Raw genomic sequence first — 13,739 nt, 5'->3', positions numbered from 1 at the left:
AGAGATGTAATAGCATACTTGCCTATTCTCCCAGCAATTCAGCAGAATATGAATTTCACACTTGTGGATCTGAGAGAATTATTTATGATGGGTGCAAATGTGCACCGTGCACATGGGCGTCTGAGTCCTAGTGTGGCCCAAACTGCACACACTGCACCCATTCTTTTATACTTACCCTCTGGAGTCCTGCGATGAAGGCAGCAGCGCTGACAGAAAGCACCATTTTTCCAGCAGTTCACACATGCGCAGTAGAGCCTGATCGCTCTAGTGCCCAGACTCTGCTGCACTAGGCGGCGGGCGGGTGCTGCTCCCAGCTGGGGTCCCAGCTGGAGGAGGCTGCACATGGGGCTCCTCCTCTCTTAAAGCACCCCTGGGTGTGGTATAGATCACAGACAAAGGTCAACAGTCATTAGGTTGACTTGCACAAGGTTGATACAAGCAAAAGACCGACATGTAAATGGTCAACACTTGAAAAAGCCGACATGAGTTTTTCACATTTTTTTGTTCCAATTTCTACCCGCAATTAGGGCATAGTGACCCCTTACATGCTTGGAGCCACTTTAATGTTTCAAATTGGAGTCCTTGTGGATGGTTAAGTATGAAAACTTTCAAAAATGAGAAATAAATATTTGGTAAAAAGTTATTTTGATATTTTCATATGTTGACCTTTTGTCAGTGTCGATCTTGTGCATGGTGACCTTTTGGAGTTGATCTATTGACTGTTGACCAATAAATTGTCTGTCTGCCATCCGGACACCATACTATGGCAATAAGTAGCAGAAGTCCACGTTGCAATGCCATTGATGCCTCCGCATTTCCCACCTTTATCTCCACTGCAATAATATGGCAACAAGTATGTTTAACAGTGTCACAAGCAATTGTAATTTAGTTACCTTGTTGAAAAACAGTGGTTGGAATGCCATTCCATGTGCATGTGTTCTCCATACTGGTTATGGGCAGATTAGCATAAGCTAGTAAGTTGTTTGATGCTGCCATAAATAAAAATGGAATCTTACACAGCAGACCTACCTAAAAGTGATCTGACTAATATAGATGTCTTAAAGTATTTCTCACCTGTCAAAATATTAGGCCATAATATTAGGGGTCATCCTCGACTCTGACTCTGACCCAATCTGTCTCCAAATCAGGTTACATGCATCTAAAAAACATATCCAAAATACGACTGTATTTCACACAAGACTCTACTAAATCTCTTATCCATGCACTCATTAAATTCATTATTGCAATAGTCTCCTAACTGGTCTTCCCAAGAACAGACTCTCACCACAACAATCCATTTTAAATGCTGCTGCTAGGCTGATCTTCCTTGCAAGATGCTCATCGTCTGCTGATCCACTCTGCCAGTCCCTCCATTGGTTACCTGTATCTTATCGTATTCAATATAAAACACTTCTACTCGCATATAAAGCTATTAACCATACTGCACCAGCTTATATCTCTTATATATCACAAAATATCTCCCATCTCGACCACTCCGCTCTTCACAAGATTTGCGTCTCTCTTCTGCTCGGATCAATAGCTCCCATTCACTATTACAGGACTTTCATCGGGTTGCCACCACCCTATGGAATGCCCTTCCATACACAATAAGACTCTCCGCTAGCCTCCAAACTTTCAAGCGTTCCCTGAAAACTCACCTCTTCAGGCAAGCGTATCATATTTAAGTTTTACACGCATAACCCTCTGAGGCACTTATGTATTATATAGCTTCCCTTCTGGACTTGTAACTAGGTGGGACTGCTATGCTATTACTAGTGCCTGTCCTTGTGTCTCCCTCCCTCCTATATTCCTATAGATTGTAAGCTTGCAGCAGGGCCCTCTAACCCCCAAGTCTGTCTGTTGTTACCCAGTTTGTTTTACCACTGTCTGCTATTGTAAAGTGCAACGGAATCTGCTGCACTATATAAGAAACTGGAAATAAATAAATGAGAAAATAAACAATTTGTAGTCCAACAGAGCCGGTAGAAAGCTTGGAGGATTCAGCAGCTAAGCAAGGTCTAATGACTTGTTGAATGGTCTGGTACACAGGTAGGCAAGAGAAGCATGCAGGAAAATGTGTAATTCAGAGCTCATTTTTATGTTCAGAACACTGCAGCAAAAATAGCAAAGTAGTATGTAAGCAAGTGAAGATCAGGTATCAAATTAGGTCAGTACACAGTAATCAGATAGGAAAAGAGATGCTCATTTAAAATTTGTTGGGCGCGCATAAGTGCAGGCTTACAGAGCAATTACCTGGCACTAACTGCTAGGTGAGGCCTCATTACAAGGACTGAGTTGTGATCCCAGATAAGTTAGCTAAACTCTCCTACCGTGCTGGGAGCTGAAACCAGTCAGGCAATGTCTCTCTGAAATAAGTGACAAAACTTTAAATAAATGCTGAGATAATGGAACAGCTGACTGTGACAGCCGAAGGGAAAAGAGTGACACATAAAGCATTGGAAAATAAGACCCTAAAAGGAATCATTTGCTTAACTGGCACATGTAGGTGTTCTGAGTTCAGCCATTTTTACACCAACTCTTTGGGCAGTATTCAATGCTGGGGGCGAGCTGTGGCAGCTGGAAGGACTGCCTGCTCACTGTCACAGCTTGCTATCACAGCTCGCAGGGCTGCCTGCTCACTATCACAGCTCGCAGGGTCAGTGTTCAACTGACCCCCCTGCATACGCTGTTTCCAAAAATGGAGCAAGGGGGAAACAGCATATGAGGCCGCTGAAACAGCGATACTTGCAGCTAAATGCCTTGCTGTTTGGGGGAATCCTCATTGTCCTCTGACAGCGAGGGTTCCCCCGGAATGTTGAATAGGGTGAGCGGCCGGAGCGGTTGTCAAATGGCGAGGATCGCTTGATTTCAGGGATCCTTGCCATTTAACCCCCTCGCCGGCTGCATTGAATACACCCCTTTGCCATGTCTCAGGTTAGCTCAGTCTCTATTCTATCCCCATACTCTGCCCATTATATTTTGGAAAAAAGGAACCAGTTCAGCTGACAAAATAGTTGAGGTGACGTGTTAATAAGGAATACATGCGATGCCATGAGGATGTTGGCGGACAAAACTTGTCATCCCTATTGGGGTCTGTAAGTGACCTAACCCCCTATTCCCTGCTTGCAGCTGATGACTTATGCTGGCCATACACTAGACCAACTTTCAGCCAACCATCCAAATAGTTGGTTGGTTGGACTGAAAATCTGGTACTGGATGGGAGCAAATGACAATTTATATATATAAAAAGAACGAACAGATTTAACTACAATACCTTGTCTGAGTGACAGTTTTTATCAGTCTCCCAATGTTTGGAGCAATGTTGGGAGCAAATTGGTAAAATTACATTTCCTCCCATACGGTATCAGATTTTATTCCATCCAACCAACTAGTTGGCTGGTTGGAGGAAAGTTGGTCAGATGTATGATCAGTATAATGCCTCACCTACCCCTGCAGCCTGACTCTAACTCTCCCCACTAATGCCTAACCATAACTCCCATACCCCACCACCTAAACCTAACTGCTCTGCAGCCTAAACCTACCCCTCCCTTCTAAGTGCCTCTACCTAACCCTCCCTCTTCATAGTTTAACCCTAACCCTCTTCCCAAAGACTATTCCCTAAATTCCCCACTAGTACCAAAACCTAATCCCAATCTTCCCCGGACTGACCCCAACCTACCCTCCATACTTATGTTCTGGCTGCCTGCTGGCTTTTGGGGTCGGCATCCTCATCCATGTCAAAGTTCTGGCGCCAGCATCATGAATGCCGGTAATATAACTTCATCCCATTAATAAAGATATTATGAAATAAGTACCAAAGCATTTCCTAACTATAGCTCACACATTTATTGAGCTCCTCCAGGAAACACTTAATGGTTGTAATAAATACTTAGTAGAGATTCACAAGATCTTCTATCATTCACTTGCCCTGTGCAGGGGCAAACAGATTTCTAAAGGGGGCTGACAGCAGAATAAAATGTAAAAAAAAAAAAAAAACAGAACCCAACTCTTCACAGTATTCATAGAATTAGATATGTTAATTCATTTACAATTAATTCCACATAATAAAGAAAAAAAGAAGGAAGCATAAAGTAAGATGTACATTAATAAAAAAAAACTTTAATATTAACTTCCTTTAAATAAATCTGTTTTGATCATATATCCATATTAAAATAACCTTTTGAATTCATACAAATCTACATAGTTAATAATAATTTCCAACATCCAATTAAATTTAAAAATTGCAATTAGTGTTATAGTTACTTATCTTGTGCTTCACATCACTCTCGGGAGCCAAGAAACTGCAAATGAGTACAGAGCCAAAATACAGTATAAGTTAGAAATATACATAGACAACAAGCAGAACTAGAAGTGTGGCTATTTTGTTAAAGTCAAAGTTCATTTAAACTAGAGATGAGCACGTCCGGATATCTGAAATCCAGATGCTACTGAGCCACAGGAATCCGAACTGTGATCCGAGCGACATTCGGCATTTCCCGCCAAGCTCGGCTCACAGAACGAGGCAAAACATCATCATCCCGGTGTCAGATTCTCATGAGATCCGACTCCGGCATTGGAAAGGGTTAAGGGAGGTTGTTTCTCTGTGTGTCTCTCTGGGAAGCTGGCATGAGGTGGCAACCAGGTCGCAGTGGTTGTGTCCTGTGGTATACTGTGCAGTCCACTGCAGTCCAGTACTGTGGTACTGTGCTGTCTGCTTCCGGTGCTGGTGTTCTGTGCTGCTGTATTAGTCCAATGCAGTAGTGCTGTGCTGTCTAGTGCTACCATTAATTCCAATGGTACTGCTGTTAAGTCCAGTGTTACTGCTAGTCCAGTGGTACTGCTGTTAAATCCAGTGGTACTGCTGTTAAGTCTAGTACTGCCGTTAAGTGGTGCTACCATTAAGTCCAGTACTGCAGTTAAGTCCAGTGGTACAGCTGTTAAGTCCAGCACTGTGGTTAAATCCAGTGGCACAGCCGTATAAGTCTGTGACAGTCCAGTGTACACTCTTAAAAAAATAAAAGGGTTATTTTAATCCATCTAATTTTTTCAAGCTTTGCCGTGTGTGTGTGGTACACTCTCCTGTCTCGCCTGCATATAATAAATAACCCCAAAATAAATGGGCTATTTTAATCCATCTAATTTTTTCAAGCTTTGCCGTGTGTGTGAGGTACACTCTCCTGTGTCGCCTGCATATAATAAATAACCACAAAATAAATAGGCTCTCCTGTGCTGCCGGCATATATAAAATAACCCCAATATAAAAGGGTTATTTTAATCCATATACTTTTTTCAGGCTTTGCCTTGTATGTGTGGTACACACTCCTGTGCCGATCACCCACAGTCCATTTCCTGATTTTGAGAATGAAGGTGTCAATGTTTACACCAGGAGGAGGATATTGATGTAGCTGGCGCTGAGGAGGATGCTGCTGATGGTGATGTGGTTTGAAATGAGGCACCGGATGAGACAGTTGTTGCCTGTGGGTTGCAAAAGGCCATCACCATGCCATATATATATATACACCAAAGTTTTTGCTTGGCACTCAGATATGCAGTTTCATAAATTCAGCTCGTCGGTGCCCTCCCTTGGCATACGTAGGTATGTGATTCCTGACGAAGGTTATAATTAACCAAAACATTGACACTTCAGATACCCTGAGTGGTTATATTGCTTTAACACCTACTCCTATATATATATATATATGTATTCTGTGATCCTTAATTGGGGTGCTCCCCTAAGGTGACCCAGTGTGTCCCAATAATTTAATAGTGTACGGTATAATACTCCAAAGAAGGCACTCACCACAGTCTCAAATTGACTTTTTTTAACAAGGGTACCACTTGAAATAGCTTGTAGCCAGCAGATAGTCTACGGTTTGGCCACTAGGTAGCCTTTCTCAAGACAATTGGTTAAGGTTTTTGGGGGGTACTCGGTCCTGCGCGCCTCCTTCGACTGCCTAATGATTATCACTAAGGTCACCCTCAGACCTTCAGGTTATGGAAATTTGTAAGCAATGGGTGTGATAATCGTACTTGGCGCCAAAGTTTAGAATATAACAGGGTTTATTGATACAAAACACAATAAAAATTTTAAGAACATATAAAATAAAATACAGTGTGTTAACACATAAAACACAAGCAAGTGTGATTCTTCTTACCCCTAAGGGTATTTGGAGCCAGCAAGGATGGAAATGTGGCAGGATGCAGTCCGGATTGTGCACCCTGCTTTGGGCTCCAAAAACCTTAGCACTGGGTAGGTCCTGATGGAGATTGTGGATACCAGTCACTGCCTGGCAGTGACTGGTATCCACAATCTCCATGTTCTTAACATTTCTCGCAGCTCCAGAGTCAGGATACACTGACCATGTCTCCAGTTTCCTCTTAAATAGCACTTATTGATGAGCTAAGCAGAGCAGCTGTCTAACTAGTGTACAAGTGCCCAGCCTGTACAAACTTGGCGCGTCACATGATCATTATTATCTCTCTGTTGGTTGGTGACATCAGATGTCCCATCGACCAAGATGGCCTTGCGTTCCAGCCGGACTCTTATGCGTTCCAGTGGGACTCTTATGCGTTCCAGCGGAACCGTGCGGTCATACACCACTGTTTTAACATAATACCGTAGCGCTACTAGCAGTTCAGTAAGTAGCGCTGGGCTTATATAATAATTCTGCATCAATATAGCTTATCTATAAGGGTATAGCAGGCATTTATTAAATCTGTATATCGGCCTCTAAGTTGGCCATGCGTTCCAGCTGTACTATGCTGGAAATCATAGACTGGGAGTCACTATATATCAGGGGTGGGCAATTATTTCAGTTGGGGGGCCGCTTAACACTTCCAGTAAATGGTCGAGGGCCGCACTCAGGAAAAGGGGGTGTGGTCTCTCAAAAGGGGGTGTCCTTGAGTGTAGTGTACCAGACCATATACCTTCTCTGTGCTACAGTGGCAGTGATCGCGAAAACCCGCCAAAAAAGTGGGTCCCTGGGACCCTTCACTTCTGAAAATTGGGGTCCTACCTGGCCTTTCTGGGTCCATATGGAGTGAAGGTTAATAATCTACAAATTTAAACATTTTAGGCCAATATGAAGCTTTTGCCTGGGTTATATGTTTCATTGTGTCATCTATAGCAGTGGTTCTCCAAACATAATAATAAAAACCTTAATAAAAAATATCTTAACAAATAAAATGAACCCTGCATGGGGGGGCGGGGGCATATTGCACACATACACATAGAACACCACACTCAGCTCACCAGTAATACATTCATAGTATATCACACATACTGCACACCACACACAAACTCACACATATAAATAGCCCACCACACACACACAGACTTCTTTCCTTTAATAAAATTAATGCAGTCCAATGAATAGCTACAGCCCCCACATCCCCTCCCTGCCAGGACCCCGGAGACACACTGACCTATAAATTGCGGTAGTTGTCCCTGAACACTCCGGGGCTGTGTGGTGCGATGCGCTGCAGCCTTCTCACATTCAGACAGTGTTCAGCTGCCTGTGTCCCCGCTATCTCTGCCCCTGCGTAGGAGCTCGCTCTATCATCTTTGAAAGCTGGCCGGGAAATCACAACAGTGGCTGCAATGTTATTATCATGATGGGTATGTCCACCCCCCTCCCCAGCAATGTACATACGGAACATACATACATACATACATATGTACCATGCATGATGATAACATTGCAGCCACTGCAGTACTGTGAGTTCCCGGTCAGCGGTCCAACAATCCGGAGCAGCAGGGAGGGGGTGGCACTGCAGTACTTTTCCCATGAGACCGGTGTGGTCTCCTCCTCATGGTTGTCTGCCCGGCGCCCTGCAACATCTCTCCGGGCACATAAAGTGCGCGCGCGATAGTTGGGGCAGAGCCCGCAGTAGAAGGTCACAGAGAGGGGGAGGGGGAAATATCCCTGCTCTCCTCAGTCCTCAGCTGCAGCACAGTAGGGCACAATGACCAGCGGCTCAGCCGTCGGGCCGCTTGTCATTGTGCTACAGGTTTGAGTGGCGGGCCAGTCATGAGCCTTTCGAGGGCCGCATCCAGCCCGCGGGCCGCCTGTTGCCCACCACTGCTATATATGATACTATTCGGGTCCGTGTCTTATATTTAAGTGAAAAAAATGCACCCGGCTCCCGCCCAGCACCCGGTAAGTTAGGTATAAATCATTTAATATATATCACTATCTGTTTGCATTGCTTAATAGACACATGGGCCCTTGAGGAAAATGCCATAAATGGCATTGAAACGTCGGGGCAAATACCCCTGGATTGTATGTAACTACTGCGTATATGACTTTGAAAATACAAAAGTGTTTATAACAAGACCCTTTGAGTGCCGCATCTCTTTGCAACCTGTACTTATTTCTTTGGAGGCACCTGGGCATCAGCACGTATACAAGGAGTGCCAGCTCACACAGTACTCTATATATATATATATATATATATATATATATATATATATATATATACACTGGTTGTAGAGACATAAATCCCTCTGCCCGGCACTCACATACATCAAAGAAGGCGACCTCACACAGGTCTAAACGGCAACGTTTCGGGAATTTTATTGTATTCCCTTCGTCAGGACAACCTGACGAAGGGAATACAATAAAATTCCCGAAACGTTGCCGTTTAGACCTGTGTGAGGTCGCCTTCTTTGATGTATGTGAGTGCCGGGCAGAGGGATTTATGTCTCTACAACCAGTGTGTATTTGACCAGCCAAGGCACCCCCCTTACAATTGGAGTTGAGTGGAGTACCGGATCATTTGTTGCTGCATATATATATATATATATATATATATATATATATATATATGAAAAGGAAAGGTATAGAGTGCGCTCAGTGATGTCCACCACTTTAGGATTACAATTATCCGGTAGACAACAACACTTAAAATTTGATAAAAATAATTATTTATTTTCAGACACAGGTTTCAGATTGCAGATCTTCAAAAAACAAATAGCCGACGCGTTTCGTCATATACGACTTCATTAGGGGACAGTTTTAAAATCCTTTAAAACACATGTTTAAGGGATGTATCCTGTTTTGAGGATAGAGTGTGTGCCAGAAATGACTTTATTCCAGCCGGAAAGAATTTTCCAATGAACGTAAATGAAAATAGAATTTTCAATCAGTGGCAAACAGTGACCTGGATCCTATAAACTATATATATATATATATATATATATATATATATATATATATATATATATATATATATATATTTATACCAAATCTCCACTATTTATTATCAGTTAATTTAGTGTGTGCAGAGCCCCTACAATGTCTGTTTAAACAATGTGGTCACAAGCCATAGGGCACCCCAAAACTAGAAAAGGTGAGTGCCGATGTTAAGTGTATATATTGTTTATTAGATAAAAAAATTTAATTAGTCTTATTGTGGTCACATTCTCTCATGCACCCTGTTTTTAACTAAGATTCCATAGCTTATGTTAACCATTTCCCTAGATGATTAGTGACAGGTGTGTTGGTAGCTGCTCACCTATAAAAGCAAAGTGTGCTGTGAGCTTCAGACCAGATAGCATGCCTGGAATCAAACATTGATGTGATAGCTATGTGTATTGTAGCCATTTTCAGCTATAGTGTTAGGACCTGCAGAAAATTAGGGTCCCTTGAAGGGGGCTGCAGGCTTAAATGCATTGATCAGTTCATGAACCAAATCTCCACTATTTATTATCAGTTAATTTAGTGTGTGCAGAGCCCCTACAATGTCTGTTTAAACAATGTGGTCACAAGCCATAGGGCACCCCAAAACTAGGAAAGGTGAGTGCCGATGTTAAGTGTATATATTGTTTATTAGATAAATTTTTTTAATTAGTCTTATTGTGGTCACATTCTCTCATGCACCCTGTTTTTAACTAAGATTCCATAGCTTATGTTAACCATTTCCCTAGAAGATTAGTGACAGGTGTGTTGGTAGCTGCTCACCTATAAAAGCAAAGTGTGCTGTGAGCTTCAGACCAGATAGCATGCCTGGAATCAAACATTGATGTGATAGCTATGTGTATTGTAGCCATTTTCAGCGATAGTGTTAGGACCTGCAGAAAATTAGGGTCCCTTGAAGGGGGCTGCAGGCTTAAATGCATTGATCAGTTCATGAACCAAATCTCCACTATTTATTATCAGTTAATTTAGTGTGTGCAGAGCCCCTACAATGTCTGTTTAAACAATGTGGTCACAAGCCATAGGGCACCCCAAAACTAGGAAAGGTGAGTGCCGATGTTAAGTGTATATAATATATATATATATATATATATATATATATATATAGGTAGAGAAAAAACGTGTCACTCCAGGGACTTCAACAAACGTGTAGTTTATTGGCGCATATCAACAGCGTTTCGGGACACTTCCCGTCATCAGGATAATTGCCTTAAACAAACAATAAGTGCATTATATACATACCGGCAAAGTAGGCTCCCCCCTCCTTCTGGCGGTTCTCCGTCCCGTTTGCCGCTCCAGCTTCCGGATCGAGACCCGGTAGTGACGCGTTCCCGGTCGGTGGAACGCACACCAGAGGTGGGCGAGACCTGTGCGTGAATGGAAAAAACTTTATTGAACATATAAATAACAATGTCACTAGCAATCCATATTGTTAATGTACATCTCTTGTGTGTGTTATAATAAGATACTAATCATTCTTGTGACAAGGCTTAATGTGGAGCCTCTAAGTAATTAGTGCAACAGGATGTTGGGTGTAATAATTAACGTGTCAACTAAAAAAACGTGTCGATCATGTGTCAATCAATTATGTCTATATTTGACACATAGTGATGAGCAGGCAATCTGAATCGTGCCTCTATATCTAGTGTTACACTATTCACCAAGGTTTATGTGTGACTATTACATATATCCATTATTTACCTGTGTTATAATAAAATAAAAAAATAAAAAAGATTTGACATGTAGTCAGAGAAAGTTAAAATAAAGAACCAATAATATGTAGTCAGGTGTTGGCCTGTGTACATATATGTGTTATGTGAATGGTAAATGTGATGAATATGTAATGTATAAGGAAGATGGACTGTATCTGTCTATGTACAGCCTCTTTAAACAACAATTGATAAAAACAGTGCAAAACATAGTGCAAATATATGAAAGAGCAAGCAACACAATATCTATCAAACATGGGTCAGCAGAGGTCTAAATACGGGCTCAAAGAAAGCAGTTGTAATTGACGGCTTCATTTAAACCTGCTGGATTGACAGTATTTAACCTGTAAATCCATTCGCACTCACGTCTAAGGAGCATTTTATCTCTGTCACCCCCCCTAATGGGGGGTGGCACATGATCGATCATGCGATAACGTAAGTGTGACATGTTGTGGCCTGCTTGCGTGAAATGGCGTGCCACAGCTTGTTCACTAGTGCCCGACACAAGGGCCGCTTTAATTGCTGCCCTGTGTTGGGCCATTCTTTCTTTGAATTGTCTTGCTGTCTTGCCCACGTAATATAATTCACATGGACAAGACAGCAAGTAAACCACATAACGTGAGCTACATGTGAGGGGATACTTGATTTTTAATGGGGTACCCATGTGTGGGTGCGAGAATTGGGCCCCTATAATCAGGTAACCACACGTGGCACACCCCAGACATCGATAACATCCAGGTTTCCTTGTGAGGAAGTGGTCAGTATTGGTTTTGGGTTTGTCACTAATGTCCATTTTGACCACTAAATCACGGATGTTGGGTCCTCTTTTGTAGCTGGGTATCAACTTTGATTGAAACAGGCTTTTTAACTCAGTGTTAGTATTAGCTATGGGCCATAAGGTTTTCACTTTAGAAACAATCTCAGGGGTTTGAGTAGAAAACTGGGTGACCCATGTCATGGAGTTAGGAGTTTCTGATGGTTTAACCTTATCCTTTAATAACTCTTCCCGGCTCTTAGCACAGGCTTTGGTCTTAGCCTTCCTGAGTTCATCAATGGGGTACCCCCTTTGTTGGAATTTCAGGGTCATCTCCTCCAGTTGGGCATTGCGGGTGGTAACCTCGCTGTTGATTCTGCATACCCGTAAAAATTGCGAGTATGGGAGCCAGGCCTTGGTGTGAATGGGGTGAAAACTGCTATGATGGAGCATGTTGTTCCTATCGGTGGGTTTGGAAAAAAGTTGCGTTTTAATATGCCCCTGTTCAATACTAATCCGCACATCCAAAAAATTGACCATATGGGAATAAACTACATAAGTGAGTTTCACCGGACTGGTGGATGCATTGTGTTCCTCCAGTAACCGAGTAAGTATGTCCTGTGGTCCTGTCCAAAACAGCAATATATCATCGATATATCTGAGATATAGTTGGATATATCGATGTATATCTATCTGTGAAAAAAACAATTCCTTTTCCACCTTGTACATATACGCATTGGCGTACACAGGTGCTGCTGCAGATCCCATGGCACACCCTTTGCTTTGATTAAAATATTTTTTATCATGCATAAAATAGTTGTGTGTGAGTGTGAATTCCAGAATTTCTATAAAGAAATTAATATCTGGACCAATGTACTCGGAATTATCCGTAATCAGTGACCGCACTGCGTTTAAACCTGCCTGGTGGGGAATGCAGGTATATAGGTTACTGACATCTATACACACTAACAAACTATTGTTTGTTTAAGGCAATTATCCTGATGACGGGAAGTGTCCTGAAACGCCGTTGATATGCGCCAATAAACTACACGTTTGTTGAAGTCCCTGGAGTGACACGTTTTTTCTCTACCTATGTTGGAGCACGCAGTGGCTTTGGCGTGAGCACCCAGGCAACTATACTATCGCCATTCCCTGCTGGCAAGTGGAGTGCCAGACCCCTCTGTCTGCTATATATATATATATATATATATATATATATATATATAACAGTCCAAGAGAACCCACCGAAGTGGGAATGAACGGCACTCGCGGAGACTTGTTTAAATGCAAAATAAAGTGTATTAAAGATACAGGTATGTGGGGGACGTTTCGGGGTATCAGCCCCGTCCTCAGCCCCAAACCTACAGCTGTAGGTTTGGGGCTGAGGACGGGGCTGATACCCCGAAACGTCCCCCACATACCTGTATCTTTAATACACTTTATTTTGCATTCAAACAAGTCTCCGCAAATGCCGTTCATTCCCACTTCGGTGGGTTCTCTTGGACTGTTAACTACCGCATTTCTGGCACCTGGAGCAGTTGCTATTGAGACATTCGGAGTGCCGGCAGCATTGGATTGCTATATATATATATATATATATATATATATATATATATATATATATATGTTTGTATTAATCTCCCCCCCCTGCAGTTACCCATTTACCAAGTTTATAATGCCTTTACTCTGTGTTTTGACAGTGTAGTATTCTCCCGTGCAGTTTGCGCCCAGTAATGACAAGTGCGAGGGGCCCCCTTGTCTAGACTAAAGGTCCTCCGGCCCTGTCGCTATGCATCCATTCATCTATGCTTACCTGCCTTTAGTCACCTGATAGTCACTCCTAGATCCTTTTCATCCTGAGTAGTTTCCAATATAGTGCCATTACTGTATTTAGCCTTTGGATTGTCGATACACATGATTAGGAGACCCGCTCCCTGCTCACCTCCACCGGATCTACTTCTCACCTGCTGTTCGCCGTAGCTGGATCTCCTCTCCCCCTGCCCACCCCACACATTCTACACCATTACGCTATACTTACCTCCCTGCTAGAGCTACATAAATTGAGAGAGGGAGGGGCCC

The sequence above is a fragment of the Crinia signifera genome, chromosome 1, assembly GCF_055691185.1.
Source record: "Crinia signifera chromosome 1, ASM5569118v1, whole genome shotgun sequence".
NCBI classification, from domain to species: domain Eukaryota; kingdom Metazoa; phylum Chordata; class Amphibia; order Anura; family Myobatrachidae; genus Crinia; species Crinia signifera.
This window is presented reverse-complemented; position numbering follows the sequence as displayed.